This window comes from Cnephaeus nilssonii, assembly GCF_951640355.1.
Source record: "Cnephaeus nilssonii genome assembly, chromosome: 5".
Lineage (NCBI taxonomy): Eukaryota > Metazoa > Chordata > Mammalia > Chiroptera > Vespertilionidae > Cnephaeus > Cnephaeus nilssonii.
Window position 1 is genome coordinate 95,610,416 of NC_137076.1, and position 19,563 is coordinate 95,629,978.

Sequence of the window (19,563 nt, forward strand, 5' to 3'; positions counted from 1 at the left end):
GCTACCTCATATACTTATTGTGAACAACAAATGAAATGTGTTAATAGCATTTTGCACAGTGCTGGGCACAGTTATCCTACATAATAAAATGGTAATATGTAAATTACCATCACTCCGCTACGCCCACGATTGGGCCAGCAGGAGGTGCAGGGGGCGGGACTCAGGGTGGCCGGGGTAGCTGATTGGGGCAGCAGGACGCTCAGCGTCTGTGCCATGGCTGCGCCGGAGGCTTTTGGAAGGCCTGGTGCACCGGCGGACAGCCGGCCAGCTCCCCCGCGATCAAAAGCCAAAGCGGGGGAGCTGGCCGGCTGTCTGCTCCGGCACAAGGCCTTTCGGAAGCCTCCGCCGCGCCGGAGGCTTTCGGAAGGCCTGGTGCACCGGCGGACAGCCAGCCCGCTGGTGCACCAGGTGCATGATTAAATCATGCACTGGGCCTCTAGTAATTTTATAAGTGTTGATTATTTCATCAAATAATTGATTTGATTTCATCAAGTAATACATAGAATAGTATATGCATAACCCTGTGCTAAGTGCTGTGAAGGATGTAAAATGTGGAAGTCGCAGCTCTTACTCTGAAGGGGTTTACTATCCCAGAGGGGAGAGATTTCTGGATTTGTAGTTGGTACCTTTGTGTTTACTTCCCAGCTCTACCTGACCTTGAGCAAGCCGCTTCCTGGGGGGTAAAGTCAAGCAATAAAGACATCCCAGCTGGTCCACTGAGGCGACAGTAAGTTCCCACTGTATCTTTCAGGCCTCATTGCTGCTGCCTCAGTTTCACACCTGGTTTTGTCTTTCTCCTTGAAAATTACACCAAGTTCTTTCTTCTGGGCTTTCTATTTCCAGAACCTACTTTTCTTCCCGAGATAACATAAACTATGCCACTAGAGGGAGCCTCCTGCCTTCCCAGTCATTCATTTGCTGCTTTCTCTAATTTGGAAATGTCCTTTTAGCTGAGATGATGTCTTCAGAGCACTCTCAGCTTGGTGAGTGTGGTAAGCTTGGCCCGAGAAACCTGACTCTGTTTGTATCAGTCAGCGCATATTTACAGAGACCTCTTTAAATGAACCTGGGACAGGAAGCATTGGTGGGAGGAAGATTGTGGATGTCACCACTGTCCTCTGACCTTTAGTGATCATGTACTTCATGCCAGGATTGTGCTAACCGCTTCACGTGCATGTCTCATTGAATCTCAGCAGCACCATGGGGTGTGGATATGGGCACTCATTTTTAATAGCTGGAAAACAGCTCTGATTGGTTAAGTAACTGGTGCAAAATCCGGCTACAAGGTGGTAGTTCACACCCAGGAGGGTGTGCTGATTGCAGAGGCTGTGAGCTGGAGCGAGAGAGGCCTGGGCTGGCTGGAGGCAGGATTTGGACAGAAGGAGACCAGAGAGAGTTTGGTCAGGCAGGGGAATTATACTTGTATTATGAAACTAGAGGCCCAGTGCATGAAATTCGTGCACTGTGTGTGTGTGTGTGTGTGTGTGTGTGTCCCTCAGCCCAGCCTGCACCCTCTCCAATCTGGGACCCCTCAGGTGATGTCCAGCTGCCGGTTTAGGCCCATTCCCACAGACAGTCGGAAATCCTTCTCACAATCTGGGACTGCTGGCTCCTAACCACTTGCCTGCCTGCCTGATTGCCCCTAACTGCTTCTGCCTGCCTGATCACCCCCTAACCGTTCCCCTGCTGGCCTGATTGGCACCTAACTGCTCCCCTGCTGGCCTGATTACCCCCAACTGCCCTCCCCTGATCTTGTGATGACATGGGGGCAGCCATCTTGTGATGACATGGGGGTGGCCATCTTGTGATGACACAAAGGCAAGACGCCACCTAGGCTTTTATTAGTATAGATGGCCTCCATTGGGGATCGTAAGCCCTTAAAGCAGGTAGCTGGTCTTACTGTTCGAGGACAATGATTCTCAACCTTATCAGACACAAAACCACTTTCTATAACAAGTTTTTGTACCTTCCCCTTTACTATCCTGAAGTGAAATTCAAAGGCAGTGTATAGCTATAGCTATCTTATCTACCTATCATCTATCTATCTATCTATCTATCTATCTATCTATCTATCTATCTATCTATCTATGCTTACATATAATACAAAAGGAAATACTAACAATTGAATATCAGGCTTATACATACACAAATGTAAGCGTCCACACAAAAAGCCACCTGCACAAATTTCCAAAGTGTCCACCAGGGGGCGGCATACCTCTTCCACTCCTGCAAACTGCTCACAGTGTGACCCGGTGACATTGGCCTGTTTCCTCTGCCATTGTAATGGCCTCATGTTAGAGTCCTACAGTGGCGTGACTGTCTGCCTGAGGCCCCCTGAGGGGTAAGGTGGGAAGTGGGGTATAAAGAGAGGAAGTCACGGAGTATGGAGCTGAGCTTCAAGTCATTTTGATAGGTTTCTAGCACATGAGCACACCTGATGAGAGTCATATGCTTTAAAGTCTTAGTTTTGTTTATTGAGTCGTTGGCTTTAAAAGTGATTAGGATGTAACATGTTTGTTTTACTCTCATTGAAATGATTTTTGCGGTTACTTTGTACTACAGCAAGTGATAACCTACTCATTAAAAATTTTTTTTTAAATTGACTAAATTTTTCTTTAATTTAAATGCATATATTTAAATGGAAACTTTTAATTAATGTATAAATGGAAAACATGTATCTCTTAGCTTAATTAGAGGCTAATCTGAAAAAAAAAGAGGTGAAGGGAATATTTTTCTTTTTTTAAAAAAATATTTTTATTGATTTGAGAGGTAAAGGGATTGGGAAAGAGAGAGAGAAACATCAGTGATGAGAGAGAATCATCGATTGGCTGCCTCCTGCACATTCCCCACTGGGGATCAAGCCCGCAACCCGGGCATGTGTCCTGACTGGGGATCGAACTGTGACCTCCTGGTTCATAGGTCGACTCTCAACCACTAAGCCACTCTGGCTGTGCGGGAATATTTTTCTTACTATTTAAGAACATCCACATTATTTCAAAGATTTCACTGTGTGCCCCTAAAATCATCTCTCATACAACAGTAGACAAAACGTCTCTCACGCCGGAGACACTGGTTCGGTGGGTGGCTTCCTGGACTTGGAATCAAGGGACTACTTACTAGCTGTGTGTCCTGCACCTGTCACTTACCCTCTCTGGGCTTCTCTGTCTTCACCTGTAGAATGAGGGCCTTCTTCCGGCTCTAAGAGGTTAAGACTCTCTGAAACCCTGGTTCTCACTGGAAGGGGACCCGGGTCTTCAGGAGGACGTCCTCCTCTTTTGTGCATAGACCCGTTGAAGGGTCTAATCCTAGAGAAAGCCAAGATTCTCAGAAATAGCAACCAGCACCCTCTCTCCTGAGAGGCCATGTAGCCTAACAGAGCAGAGCAGCTAAGGGCTGAGACCCCGGAGTCCAGGAGGTCGGATTTAAATCTTCACTCTGCCTCCTCCTAGTTTTCTGACTTTGAACCAGTTACTCCACCTGTTTGGCCCCAGTTCCTCTCTCTACAATCCGGACCGTCATAGTGTTTGTCTTTACTGTGAACATGAAATAACATGCATGTCCCGTGCTCACTACAGTGCCTGGCCCCTATGCTAGCAGTTATTCCTGTTTATTCTGCTGATTCCTAAGATTTAAAAAAATGAAATTGAGGTACCCCAGAAATAAGCCATGGGGGGACCCTGTTTGGCGGCCCTGTCCCCAATATTTTTAAACAGGTGAAATGAATACCATAGACACCCAGGAAGAGGCGTCCTTGTCTGAGAAAGGTGAATGTGAATGTACAAGGCTATCCCACCCACACATGGCCTTGGTGGTAATGGGAGGGCTGGGCGTCTTTGTGTGGGTTTTAAGAGTTTAAAAAATTTTTTAAATTTTTGTTTAAAAGCACTAGCTCAGTGACTTGTGGCTTCCTAGCCCACAGGTTTTCTGCGTCTCTGCATGGCCTGTAGGTACAGGGGCCTGCAAGTGTGTAGTGGGACAGGAGAGAGTGTGGTGGTGGGGCGGGGGAAGCTGTAGGGGGACAGAGTTAACCCCTGGTGGCCCATGATCTGCTCTTCCACCAAGGCAGGCCTGTTTTAGCCCCAGCGGGGTCCACATTGGACTGGAGACGATGCTTTGTTCTTGCTGGGAGACACCTACCTGTGGCTGCCACTTCTAGGAACTTCCAGACCAGGTAGAATTCTGATGAGGATATGGTGTTGGCATGATCACGTGGCTGCTACCCAAAGCATAGAGTTGTGTTCTTTCACCTGCAGAGCTGGAGTAGGAGAACTCTTTTGTAGAAAATCTGGATCCATTGCCGGCAATGAAACCAATTCAGCTGACCGAAGCAGAAAAGGGACTTACTGAAAGCATGTCCGATGGTTCGTAGAAACGGCAGGAAAGCTACAGAACAGACACGAGATAAAGGGCAGCGGCAAGGGGGCTGGGCCTCGGCCAGAGCAGCAGTGTGAGAGATGACGTGATGCAACTGCCACAAACAGAGCCAGCTCACGCTGCTGCCACTGGTGGACTTGAGTGGGAGGTGTTGCTGTCGCCAACTGCAGTTAAAATGAACTCTCTGGGGCCTCGTTTCGTTGCACTTGCGCATCTAATTGATTGGACTGGGTCTTGTGCTCAACCACCCTAGCTGTAACGGACTCTGGGAAAACAAGTGACTGACATCTTCAACTTCTAGCGTGGGAGATGCGCTCTGCTCCCCACCAAGACTCTTGAATGGGGAGTGCTCCCCAAACAATAGAAGGCAGCCTTCCAAAGTCCATACACTTTTTGCAGGAACAGAAACTAGCCACAGCTAGCGTCAGTAAAGAAGACTCTCCTAGCCCTGACCAGTGTGGCTCAGTGGTAGGGCCTTGGCTAGCACACCAAAGGGTCGCAGGTTCAATTCCCTCAAGGGCATATACCTAGGTTGCTGCTTTGTTCCCCACCCTGGTCGGGGTGCGTGTGTGAGGCAACCAATTGAAGTGTCTCTCTCTCATTGATTTTTTTTCTCTCTCTCTCCCTCCCTTTCTTCCACTCTCTGAAAATCAATGGAAAAAATATCCTTGGGTGAAGATTAACCAAAAAAACAAAAAAACAAACAAAAAAAGACTCTTCTAGTATAGGGTGTTTTATGAAACCAAGAGCAGGAGGGACCCAGACCTCAGGCGTGGCCTGGACCCAGATACTTGAAAATCAGTGAACTTTTTCTCTGGCTCTCACCTCTGCTTCTCTGTGCTCCTTCTTCATTTCTCTCTCTGCATTCTGACATTTTATTTTTTCAGTCCAGGGCAAAAATCATAGGGCAAAATGGGGCCTTTGGAGGCCTCCCTGTGGCGCTAAGGATTCCTGAAGCCAAGAAGGGGAGCGAGTCATTCACTACACGGGGTGGCTTCTGCTTCCTTCACGCCTTCATTCATGCCACTGAGGAAGGGTCTCTGCTGTTCTGTAGCGCTTTTACTCACTGTGGAGGTGCCCTTAGATAACCCCAGCATTTCTCCCCGTGTCTCTCCGAGGCTGTGGTTACCAGCTCAGATACTCCCAGAAAGTCAGGTCTTCCTCATTTTACTGACGGAGGGCCTGGGGTCTCAGAAGCTGACTTACACAGGTTCCGACTGTCCCGTGAAGTAGTTGGCACATAGACAGTGCTCACAGGGGTGCTTAGCATGTGGAAAACTCTCAGTAGATGTTACTTAGGTCACTAGGATATCTTTCCTCCCAAAGCCTATTTCTTTCTTCTCTCTCTCTCTTTCTTGTCTCCCTCTGGCCCTTCTTCATTCATTCTTTCCAAAAAAGAAGTACCGAAGGCCTTTGGTGTGGTGACCACTCACCTGTGAATGAGATTCCTGTCCTCCCAAGGCCCTTCTTTCAGTAGAAAGCAAGTAAACCCACAAGGTAATTTCTGATGGTGGTAAGTGCTCTGAAGGAAGTAACAGAGAAGTGGCAGGGCTGGCTCCGGGGGAGGGCTACTTGGGCATGGAGATTGGGGAAGATGCTTCTGAGATGGTGTTCATGAACTTGGGTATGAAGCATCAGAGCCGAGGAGGAGGGAATAGCGTGGGTGAAAGCTCTGAAAGAAAAGAAAGAGAGAAGAAAGGCTTTGTGGATGGCACACTGTGCGGATGAGTGTGATGGAGGATGAAGGTGGAGAGAAGCCAGATCAGGAAGGGCTTTTTAATGACATAGTTAATCAAGTGCAAGGGGTGGGGAACCCATGGGGGCCATTTATAGAGATAGGACAGTGTTGTGATCTGATTTATTATTTTTTAAATTAATTTTTATTGATTTTTAGAGAGAGAGAGAGGGAGAAATCGATCTGTTGTTCCACTTATTTATGCACTCATTGGTTGTTTCTTGTTTGTGCCCTGACTTGGGATTGAACATGAAACCTTGGTATATTTGACAATGCTCTAACCAACTGAGCTCCCCGGCCCGAGCCCTTGTGGTCTGATTTAGAGTAAAAAATTATTATTTTTTTTAGAGAATCACAAATTGAGGGATACTCTGCAACCAAACAAAAGTGAACAACCACCACAAAGATCACCTAACTGGCTTGTACTCTTGACTAATGTCAGGGTCGTGAAAGACATACAAAGGCTGAGGAAGAGTTCCACATGAAAGAGGTGTGGCACCTAAATGCTGTGTGTGATCCTGGACTCGATCCTGGGCTGAGAAAAGTTGCTCTAAAGAACACTATTGGGATAACGGATGAGATTGGGAAATGTACTATTTTTAGATGAGTATTGCATCATAGTTAAATTTTCTGATTTTGACAACTTGGCTGTGGTTATGTAGGACAATATCTTTGTTCTTAGGAAATACACACAGAAGTGTATAGATGTAAAAAGGCATGATATCTGCAATACATTCTTAAAAGGTTCAGAAAAATATGTATATAGAGTGAAAAACAAATGTGGAATAACATGAAAAGTTGGTGAATCTGCCCTAGCTGGGTAGCTCAGTTGGTTAGAGCATCATCCTGATATGCCAAGCTTGCGGTTTCAATCCCTGGTCAGGGCACATATAAGAAGCAGCCAAAGAATGCATGAATAGATGGGACAACAAATGGATGTTTTCCTTTCTTTCTCTCTGCCTTCCTCTCTGTATCTAAAACAAACAAACAAACAAACAAAACACACACACAATAAAAATTGGTATTTAAAATAAGTTGGTAAATCTATGTGAAGAGTATACTTGAGTTCTTTGTACTTTTTGAAACTGTTCTGTAATATTGATACAGAAATTATCATTATTGACTATTGACTATTGATATGGTAGAGTATATCTTGCTATTTGTTTTTTTTATTTGTCTCTGTTTTTTGTTCTGCTTTTTCTTTTTTTGGATTGAGTTTTTTTTTTTAAATGAACTTCTTTATTGGCTTATTAGCTACAACCTTTTTTTTGTGGTTGCTTTGGAGTTTATAGTACACATCTTTAACTTATCTCAATCTACTTTCAGATGATACTCTACCACTTCACTTAAAGTGTAAGAACCTTGAACAGTACACTTCCATCTCTCCCCTCCCAGCCTTGTGCTATTGTCAAAAACTTGTACTTTTGCCCTGGCCAGTATGGCTCAGTTGGTTGGGGGTTGACCGATGCACCAAGAGTTCACCGATTCCTTTCCTGGTCAGGGCACATGCCTGGGTCATGGGCTTGATCCCAGTAGGGGAGGCAGCTGATAGAGGTTTTTCTTTTGCATTGATATTTCTCTCTCTCTCTCCCTCTCCTTTCCTCTCTGTCGAAAATCAATAAAAACATTAAAAAAACTTGTACTTTCTAATATGTGATGAACCCCATATCGCATTGTCATTATTTTTGTTTAAACAGTTAACTATCTTTTAGAGAGATTATGAACTAATATGAAAACACCTTTAATATTTTTGGTGCTCTTCATTCCTTTGTGTAGATCCAGATTGCCACCTAGTGTCTTTTGCCTTCTGCCTGAAGACCTTCCTTTAACATTTCTTGTAGTATGGGTCTGATGGTGAAGAATCCTTTCCGCTTTTGTATGGCTGAACAACTTTTTAGTGTAGAATTCTCGGTTGACAGTTTTTTTCGTTCAGTACTTTAGAGATACTTCTTCTCTTGCATTGTTTTTTTTCAATGAGGAGAAACCTATTATTATTCTTGTTGTTCTATGGTTAATGTCTTTTTTTTCTAGATGCCCCGCCCATCACTGGTTTTGAACAATTAGATTATGATGTGCTTTTGGGTAGTTTTCTTAATGTCTTTTTGTGTTTGCAGAGCTTCTTGGACCTTTGTGTTTATAGTTTTTATCAAGTTAAGAAAATTTCCTCATTTTTACTTTTTAATTTTTATCACACACTATATAATATACTGAATAACCTTCTAGCAGGGCTAGATGAACATAACTGAGTTATTTTTCATAAATCAGGAAACCACTATTTCTTCAAATAGTTTTTTTCTTTCTGCCCCACTTCCCCTTTGGGGACCCATAGCTCACGGATGCTCTTTTCATTTTTTCCAGCCTTTTACTTTCTGTATTTGCATTTTGTATGGTGTCTATTATGGTGTCTTCTATTTCACTAATCTTTTCTTCCACATTTCTTGTCTGCTTTTAATCCCATCCAGTGTATTTTTCATTTTAGATATTATAGTTTTCACATCTAGCAGTTTGATTTGAGTCTTTGAAAAATATATTCAATGACTTTCCTTAACTCCGAATATATAGGATATAATTATAATAAGTTATATTTTTGGGTGTTTTAAAAATATATTTTTATTGATTTCAGAGAGAAAGGGAGGGGGAGAGAGATAGAAACATCAATGATGAGAGAGAATCATTGATCGGCTGCCGAGCTCACAACCCGGGCATGTCCCCTGACTGGGAATCGAACTATCACCTCCTGGTTCATAGGTCGATGCTGAACCACTGAGCCACACCAGATAATAAATGTTTTAATGCCTTTACCTGCTAATTCTAATATCTGTGTCAGTTCTAGACCAGTTCAATGGATTGATCTTTCTCCTCATTATGGGACTTGTTTTCCTGCTTTATTGCATGCCTGGTAATTTGTTACTAGATGACAGACATTGTGAATTTTAACTTTTTTGTGTGTGTTCTGGATAGTGTTCTTTTCCTCTAGGAAATTGCTTGCACTCTGCTCTGGGATGCAGTTAAATTACAAACAGTTGAAAACTTTCTGGTTGGGGCGATCAGGCGCTATTTATGACCTGAAGTGAATGCCAATACTCTTCCCTCAAATCCTTTCAGGAGGTTCTTACCCCGGCCTGGGTAGTTTCCCCCCACGCATGCCATGATCAGTACTCTCCTGAATAAATAGCGGGGTTCTCTCCATGCACCGTCTGTGGGCACTCTCTCCTGTGACCTGCAGCCACTGCGGACTTAACAACTCTCAGCTCTGTCTTCTCACCTCTAGGTGTTCCCTGGGTTCTGCCTGGGGGCCCCTGTCTGTGTCATGACCTGGAAGGTGGCAGAAGGCAGTAAGCTGGGCTACACGTGGGCTGCCCTTGTTTGTTTTCATGGCCTCATGTCATCCCAATAAATTCAATTAAAAATAAAAAAGTAATGCCATAAAAAAAGGGAAAAGGGTGAGCTTGAAGACTGATTTAGTAAAGATCAATTTCTTAGCTGGGGACAGACTATGTAGACAAGGCAAGTATATACTTGATTTCCTTATATTGACTAAAAAGAAAAGTATGTAAAAAATATGAAATACATGAGAGAGCTGAAGCTGTAAGGGACTTGGAGTGGTCCTGATGCGACAGGTGCAGGTTATGCTCTTTGGTGCACAGGAGTCACTTGAGATGCTAATGTGACATGTCCATTCCCAGCCATCAGCCCCAGAGATGCAGCTCCAGTGCTCTGGGTTGGGGCCCAGAACTGGGACCATGTTGTAAACCATCCCCGGGAGATTCTCATGTGTTTGGTTCAGGATGACATTTTCATTCCTTTTAAAAATTAATTTTGTTTCCTGTAATTTTATTTCTTAGCTTAAAAAATATTTTTGCCCTGGCCAGGTAGCTCAGTTGGTTGGAGTGTCATCCCGATACACCAAGGTTGCAGGTTTGATTCCTGGTCAAGGCACATGCAAGAGTCAGCCAATGATGCATAAGCGAGTGGAGCAACAAATCAATGTCTCCTCCCACCCCCATAAAAATTCTTTTTCAAACTCAAAATAATTTGCATGAATAGTTGTAAGAACTTCTGTATATTCTTTAACCAGATTCACCCACTGAGCTTGCTTCTCTCTCTCTACACACACACACACACACACACACACACACACTCAATTTTTTTTCTGAACTATTTGAAAGTAGTTTGCATACATTAACTGCCTTAATTCCTAAATCCTTCAGAATATGTTTCCTAGAGAGAAGGCCATTCTCTTTCACAATCACAGTAGAGTGGTCAAATTCGGGAAACGTAACATTGATGCAATCTATGATCTAATCTTCTGTCCGTCTTTCAATCTCATCAGTCACCTTGTTAGTGTCTGTATCTGGCCCATGAATTCCACTTAATTGCCATGCCTCTTGAATGTCCCAAGGACCACATTTTGAGAAACACTACTGTAAAGTTGGTTGGTAGGGAGAGAAAAAAGGAACCCAACTCCCTGAAAACAGCTGAATCACAGGAATGTCAGGCAGCGGCCCGAGGGCAAGTGTCCCTGGGGCGTCCTTGGAGCCAGGGCCTTCTTGGAGCCATGCTCCAGCCCTTCCCACTGCCCCACTGCGGGTCTTAAGTTCCCCTACTTGACCATCCTTATTAATTCCCTGGCAGTTTCTTCCCCATCTCCATTGCTTAAGGCAAACAGTAAAAGGAAAGAGAAAAATGTGGGGGGAGGAAGAGATTGGGAGAGATAAGTGGGAAAATAGAATAGACCAAGCTGCCTTGCCCTTAGAGCAACAGATTGCTAGATAAACTTGGGCAAGTTACAAAATATTTCCAAGCGTCAGAGCCAACAGCAAACTAAGATGGGCTCTGACTTTTTGTGTCCTGAGAGTGAGATAATGGTCGTAAGGGTCTTGGACATTGATATTATTGCTAAATGAAGGGATGGGAGAAGTCTGCAGACAAAGTTCTGAATTTACTAATGTCCACATCATCACACCAGGATATCTACCTTCACGGGGATTTTGCATGAGTTTTTTTTTTTTTTTTAATAGGGAGTGAAAGGAGGAACCCAGTGCACATGACATTGATGGGGCTGACAAAAAAAATTCCCCATTTAGAAATCTGATACAAAAGCAAAGTCATCGTTTTCAAATCCAAAGTTGGTTCCGACTCACTGGTCTGACTTGTGCTTCTGCCACAGGCCTTGCGGGGAGACTCCCAGCCCCGTGTGCCCGGAGGCAGTCCACCCAGTGTGCAGACTGGAGCTGCAGGGGCAGGGTCTGGTGCTGAGAAACACCCAGAGAGTGATGCCTGTGTGTGAAGTCCTAACACCTTACATGGTGACCTGGTCCCCCGTGGTCTCCTCTTTGCCCCCTGCCCACCCCCCCGATCTCCATCCAGCCTATTACACCTCCAGATCTGCTGATCATGTTTGCTGTCTGCTGTGCTGGCGGCGATATTCTTTCCTGGTTATTTGTCTTCCTTAAACCAGCTTCTCCGTCTGTTCCCAGTTTGGAAGTCATTTCCTAAGCCTTCCCTGACACCCAAGTGTGGAGCAAGTGTCCCTCCTTGAGATGCCAGCACCCCAGGCCCTCTCCTGTCCCGGCCTGACTGTGGTCCACTTAGCTGCCTGGGCTCCACGGTGGAGTTTAAGGACTCTGAGATCAAGCACTGTATTTTCTTTACTGTTACATTCTGGCTCATAGCGTAGTAGTTAATGCACTGTAGTGCTTGATAAATATTTATCGAATGAATTAAAAAGAAGCTTGCTCAGGTCTCCTGGCAGTTTGGAAATGAAAACAAGAAGAATGAATTGTGTTGGGCAACGCCACGCATACTCACACGGACCCCATTTCTCCCTGCATCTGTTATGGAAAGATGAGATTTATTGCGTTAACTAGAATCTGGAGTTTGTCTTTTGCTGCTTCTTCACCTTCCCTCGATAAACAACCAGGTGGTTTGTCTGTCTCAGGTTCCATCTTCCTATTTCCGTTCTCACTGCCAGTGCCCTGGTCAGGAGATTCCATTGCTCCTCAACTTCCAGTATCGCCTTTGCCCTGGAAGGTCCCCACCCCAGCGTTTAGACCTTTACCCTGACGCTCCCCTGGTCTCTCACCAGGAGGTACCCACACCGGGCTCCTGCCATTCCTCAGACATCTTTGCTGCTCCCTTCTCGTAATTCGTGCTGCTTCCTCAGAAAGGAATTCCCACCTTTCCCTTCCCCTAACCCCTACCAATTGGACCTGCCTACATATCTTACAAGCTTAGATTCCTCTTCTAAGCTTCTTAAGAATCTCTTTTGTTCCTGAGTTCACATAGATTGTGCGCGTGTGTGTGTGTGTGTGTGTGTGTGTGTGTAGGGAGGAATAGTGGCTTATCAAAAACCAAGAGCTTGCCCTGACTGGTTTGGCTCAGGGGATAGAGTGTCAGCCTGCAGACTGAAAGGTCCCAGGTTCGATTCTGGTCAAGGGCATGTACTTTGGTTTCAGGCACATCCCCAGTAGGGTGTGTGCAGGAGGCAGCTGATTGATGTTTCTCTCTCATCGAGGTTTCTAACTCTCTATCCCTCTCCCTTCCTCTCTGTAAAAAATCAATAAAATATATATTAAAAAACCCCCACACAGCAAAAACATGAGCTTACTGGTTTTGAGAGAGCAAGCAGCTAGAGTTCAAATAGAGACACAGTCATAACAATGGCCTGCGCTCATCACCAAGAGCCAGGGCTGAGCATTTCATCTGCCTTATTTACCCTTCATAACAGCTTTTGGGGAGGGGGTGGAATAGGCTCTTTAAATATCCTCATTGTGCAGATAAAGAGTTCAGGGCGCTGACCTGATTTTCCCACAGTTACCCAGCAGGGAAGTGGTGAATCCTGGGAGCACCTTGGGTGTACTCCGCTCCAGAGCCTGAGCTGGTGGTTGTTGGGCCTTCTAAAGCCGTCTCAGGCATTTCTGCATGGCCAGTGCACAGAAGAAATGCTTTAAAAAATATTTTTATTGATTTCAGAGAGGAAGGGAGAGGAAGAGAGGGAGAAACGTCAATGATGAGAGACAATCATTGATCAGCTGCCTCCTGCGTGCCCCACACTGGGGATCCAGCCCACAACCCAGGCATGTGCCCTGACTGGGAATTGAACCGTGACCTCTAGGTTCATAGGTCAATGCTCAACCACTGAGCAACACTGGCCTGGCTACCTCATTAATATTGATAACAATATGGTAGATAACTCAGCCCTTCTGTTGCTTTAAATTGAAGTTCTGCACGTACGTGGTAAGAAAAATTAAATAGTACAAGAGCATAGAGAATGAAAGAAGTTTTATTCCCTCTCACTCTGGCCACCAGTCCAACCCCAGAGGCAACAGCTGGTCACAGCGTCCTGTTTATCCTTCTGGAAATCGTCTCTGTATAAGTCAGCACGGGTGAGGACAGGGTTCTTTAAAAGACACAGGTGGGGCCATGGTGCATTGCTCGGCATCCCGATTCTTTCCTTTGGAAATGAGTTCTGGAGAAGGTTCCATTTCACACTCACGGGTCTGCTGCACGTACTTAGCCCTCCATGGAATGGATACACCTGTGATGGGCTTAACGAGCACTGTGTTGACGGCCATTTAGATTGTATCCCCTACTTTGCTGTTACAAACAATGCTGCCAAGAGGAAGACCCTCGCACACACACCATTGCCCTGGCGGTGAGTGGTCTGTATTCCCTCCGTGTACCGGTACATGTGTGCCACTGTGGGGGACTCGGGCAATCGCCCCTCTTTTAAAAATGGGAGACCAAGACACAGAGGTTTGTAGGAATCCTTTCAAATGAAGGAGGGAGGAGGGGAGGAGGTCAGAAGCCCTCTACATTTTCAGAACAGGGTTGATTGAAAGGTTATTACAAGCATGGAGAGATTGTGGTGTTCCCCCATTAGTAACAGTCAGAGTCTAACAAAAAGTTTAGCTGGCCGCCCACAACGTTTTGGTTGAAGTATCCTTGCTGTTTAAATATTTCTTTTTGGTGTCCTTGCTGTTTCTGAGACCCTAAGTAGGGACTCAGCCTGCGGCCGGAGCGAGAAAGGGAGCCGCATGGGGGGGGGGGGGGGGGGGGGGAGTGGGTCCCAGGCCCTGGGACTGGCCAGGATCAGGGCTCAGAGTGAAACTGGGCCTGGATTCATGGCCTTCGTCCCAGCCGCTCACTCTACAGATGAACAAACCGAGACCCAGTGAGTGAGATGTCACGCGTCAGTCAGGAGCTAGCTGAGATCACTGCAACACAGGTCTCCTGACGGTCAGGCTGGAGGCACTTTTCAGTAAGTGAAACCCGCGGCGGCCACTCATAAATACATGCAGCCCTCATGCTTCATTTCTGTTTCCCAAGTGCAAGCAGGCAGCATCTAGAGACTCATGAGCCTGCTCTAGGTCAAAGGCATGTAAATGTCGGCTGCCCCCGGCCCTGAGAGGTGGCATCACCTGAGATGAACTATGATGTATGATGAGCTGTTAGGAGACACAGAGAGCAGCAGACAGTGGGTCTCAGGGGCCTAATTATGCTGACACTGCCCAGCATTCAGACACTCCCATGGCCCGGGGATGACCGGAGGCTGCCTCTTAGATAATGTTTCAAGGCTGCCATGGTGGTGTCCCTCTCCTGCCGTGTTCATGCAGCTTCGAGCTCTCGGCCACGGCACTGATCAAGGTAAGATCTGAGTGGTAACACTTCCTGTTGAGAGAACCTTGTAAGTCAAAACTTTCCAGAGAACATGCAGGGCGGTTTGGGTGGCTGATGTGAGTCCTTGGGGACAAAGACCCTCCTGGGAGCTCCTTAGTCTTTACATGCACACAACCTTCCTGTGTATTTTTTCCTTCATTTTGGCCCAAGTGTGGTGTGGGCGGTGTGGTGTGATACTTAAGGGTGAGCTGAGGAATGGGGGGCGTCTAGATTCAAAACATGCCTCCACTGCACACTGCAGTGTGACCTTGAGTTTCTTCATCCTCAAGGTCCTCAGCCTGGAGCAGGTTTATGGTTCCCTCCGTGCTGTGTGCACATGTGAGAATAAAGTGAGGAATTGTGGACCACTGGGATTTATTAGTGGCTTTCTAGGATTTCACTGGCCACTGGCCTGAATGGAAATATGAGCTGAGGCTTGGTAGCTGAGGGCCTGGTGTGGATCCCTGCTGTGGATTCTTTTCCCCCCACCCATGCTGTGTGACCCAAGATACTAAGTCACTGCACCACTCTGTGCTCAAGTTCCCTCAACCCTAAAAGGGGGTAAATAGTACTTAGCTCAGGTTATTGTGAGAACTTCCTGAGGCGTGTGTTTAAAGGGACACAAACAAATCCCAGGAACTAGGCCTGATGGTTATAAGTAGAGGTTGTTTTGAAAGATAAATACTATCTACAACTCCCTGCTCCCTCTTCCTAATGTAATACGCATTTCCTTTTTCTTACACTTAAATATATTATAATTGTTAAAAATATGTCTGTAATAAAATAACACACGTGCAATTCATTCATATTTATTCATTCAACAAACATTCGTTAAGCTCGCCCTTTGCGCCAGTTACTGTGTTCACAGCGGAGCCCTTGTGGTGAGGTTAGTGTCCTTAGAAGAGACAGAGAACTCGCTTTTTCTTTCTCTGCTCTTATGAGGACACAGCAAACAGGTGTCTGTCCACGTGCACACAGGAAGAGGGTCCTTATGGAGCACCCGCCCATGCTGGCACCCTGCTCTCGGGCTTCCAGCCCCCAGAACTGTGAGAGACAAATGCCTGTTGTTCCAGCCACCCCGTCTATGGTCTCCTGTTACAGCAGCCGAGCTGGCTGAGACAATGTGACATGCAACACGTGTCAGGGGAAAAGCGTGGGTGCGGTGTTTGTATCATGTCTCTGGGTTTGCTTGAACTGTCTCTGCAAAGGTACCTAGGAAGCCGGTAGCTTGTGGGAATGTAGAGACTCTGGAGCCTGGTGCCACTTTTACCCTCTATGCCTTTGCCTCTCGGATTTTGAGCGATGTGAATGTACCACCTATTCAAAAGAGTATGACCAAAAAGAAAAAGTAGCCTTGGCTGGTTTGTTCAGTGGTTAGAGTGTTGGCCCTCAGACTGAGGGGTCACAGGTTCAATTCCTCGGTTGTAGGCTCGATCCCTGGCCCCTGTCAAGGTATGAACAGGAGGCAACCAATCGATCTGTCTCTCTCACATTGATGTTTCTCTCTCTCTTCTCCCCCCCCCCACCCCATTCTCTCTAAAAAAATCAATGGAAAAAATAATGTTCGGTGAGGATAAGTAAATAAATAAATAAATAAAAAAAGAAAAACTACACACATGTGTACCAAGTCAGGTGGTACAGTTTGAATAAAGAAAAAGTTAATAATTGCCCCTTCTACCTTCCAGTCCCACCACCTGAGGAAACCAGAAAGGTATAGCTTTTGATACTTTTCTCTTTGTTTAAACACAAGTATACAAAACATATAAATTCATTATGTTTTCTTCTTAAGACCAAACAAGAAATGGAATTATGTTATATTCATTAGTCTACAACTTTCCTCATGGTTCATAAAAAACCATGCCATAATCCAGGCCAAGCCAACAAAACGAATATTTATTATTATTATTATTATTATTATTATTATTATTATTATTAGTAAAAGCATCCATTATATGAATGTGCCATAGTTTCCTTAACAACTCCCTACTTGGAACATATTTAAGTTGTGTGTGTGTATGTGCGTGCGTGCACGTGCTTGTGTACATTGCTTCCGACAGGGTGGCCATATGTGTCTTTGTATGCCTTTCAACTGCTTTCAGAAACCCCCTCTCAGCTGCTTTGGGCGTGCTGTGGGGAGGGGGCAGGCAGCCAAGCTTCTTCCCATTTGTGAAGCATTGCAGTGGGTCACATGAAGAGCTGGGTTTAGTCCAGCTCTGCCAGGAACCCACTGATTGTGTAATTTTGGGCAAGTCCCTCCCTCTCTCTGGGTCTTAGTCTTTCCATCTGTCAAAGGGAGAGTTAGGCTCTGTGACCCTAAATGGCCCTTCCATTTATAGGATCTTCATGGAATTACAAGTTTCATAAGGAGAGGGACTGTGTTTGTTTTATTCACTGTTGTTTCCTGAGTGTTAGGCACGTCCTAGACCCTCAATGAGTATTTGTTGAATGAATACATGGACGGATTCTTTGTCTTGTTTAATGTTGTGAAGCTCAATCGTGGCGGAGTTGTGTGAGCTCTTGTTTCTTTTTTCCTTTACATCACATTGCCTCCCGCCTCTTAGATATCTTTGCCCTTGACCTTTACATCTTGCAACCACATGATTTTTTGTTCTTTTACTGATACTCATGTGATGTGTGTTTCACTGTCGATGTGTCTCTTACATATTAGGCCAGGGGTCTGATCTTAGTGCCATAATTTACTACCTGCGTGGCCTCGGGCAAATTGACCCTCTTTCCTCCTCTATAAATAGGAATGAAAGTTCAATATTTACCATGCAGATATGCTTTGAGGTCAATTATTTAAGAGAATATGTGAAAATTGACTAACAAAATGTCTGGTGGACAAGTAGGTGTTCAATAAATAGTTGCAGTTGTGATTTGAGCCGGTGTAGCCTAAATAAATGGTACTTCAATCCGTCAAGTGAGTGTTGGTATCTGTTTGTTGGGAGACACCGGGTGCTGGGGTGATTTAAAGCTGTGTGATAACGTGCCCTGTTCTTCAAGTAGCTCATCACAAAATCTCAAAAACATCAACTTTGTGGTGAAAATTCATTAGTTTGGTTAAGTATATTGTTTTGAGTCATAGTTCTTGTTTTGGGTAGTTACCACATTAAAGGCACATATACACAATAGAGTTTTATGCATTTGATTTAGTTCTGTGTTTTTCTCATTCTAAATGCCTGGACCATTTTTCAAGTCATGCTGTTGGTTTTGGAGGGCACCTTGGAAATTGGGGTGGGTTGAAATAGTTGAGGTAGGAAAGGGTGCAGCTGAAGGCTTATTTTCCTTCATTTTCTTCATAGAAAGAGAGTCTGAGACTCAATCGAATTCTATTGATGTAGAGAATGCCTAGAACATAGTCAGGTTCCAGAGAAGGAAATGCAAAGGACGATTCAATTCAGAGAAGTGAAGCAATAGACACTTCTCTCGTGCAAGTTACAGATGGCCAAACCAAATGGCTTAAATAACTGAACGTTTATTGCTTCATATAACTGAATTGTTTAGCAGTAGAGCTAGCCTCAGATGAAGTCCCATCCAGGGACTCCAGTGATATCATCAAGTGCTTTCTTTAGTGATGGCTTAATTTTCAGCTCTTACATGGGGCTCTCTAGCAGCTGCAGACTCCTCCTTAAGGTAGCCCAGTGGCTATGGCCGCTGCAGCCCCACAGTCATATACTGCATTAGTTAGGGGGAGAGAGGGTCTCTTCTGTTGATTCTTCACAAGCCTCAGAATTGCTTCTCTCTCATTGGCATGAATTGGGTCATGTGCCCCTTCCTGAGCCAATCATCATTGCTCAGAAGAGTGGTTTAAACCAATCAGCGACCACCTTTGGAGGAGAGTGTGGGATCAATTCCATTCAAAATAACAGGGTTGAGAACAGAGAAGTGGTGATTTCATAAAGGAGATCTGGAACAGTGTTCGGAAGGAAATGGATGCTAGGCCGCCAGTATATAATAACTGTCTACTAGAATAATCAATTATTTATATATGCAGTACCTACTATCTGTTGGCCATAGTTCTAAACATCTTACACGCACCAACTCATTTAATGAAAACCCTCTGAAGTACTACTATTTTTTCTATCTCTAGGATGAGGCAACAGAGAGAGAAATAGATCAAGTAAGTTGCCCACTTAGTAAGTGGAAGCAAAAGAATTCAACCCAGGCTGTCTGGCTCCGGACTCTCTGCTTGGACATCACACCCATGTTTTTACTAGACCCACGTCGGGACTAATGTAATCCTGCTCCACAAAATCATTTCCCTCATACTATTTGCTGACAACTGTATTTTGTCTTGAGTGCTTTTCAAAGGGGAGGATGTGCCTATGTTGCTCTGGATCATTCCACTTAGTTGAAAGTTTTTGAGTAGTTTGAAGTTCCTTTCAGGCTTTTGGGAATACAAGGGAAAGGCAAAGTAATTTTTGCTTAAAGTACCTGTAAGTTGCACTTATCTTTGATCTCTAAATATTTGCTTTCTGTTAATGCATTGGATAAATGTTCCTAGTCTTTTATTGGCCATCTTTTACTAGCAACATGGCCAGTGTTGCTTTTCCTCAGCCAGAAGCTTTGAAGGGAGAGAGCAGAAAGGTTTGTGGAGGGACCAGCTTGGTAGGAAGGAGTTTATGACCCCTGCTCCCTGCCCTGCCCTTTCCTTTTTTCCTTTTCCTTCTCTCTCTCTTTCTCCCTTTCTCTCCCCCAACCTCCCCCCTCCCCTTTTATAAAAGTAAAAGGATCATTTTTTACTTGGATTATTTTTTAGATATGGAAGCACAGATGAGAAAAAATCTAAGAAA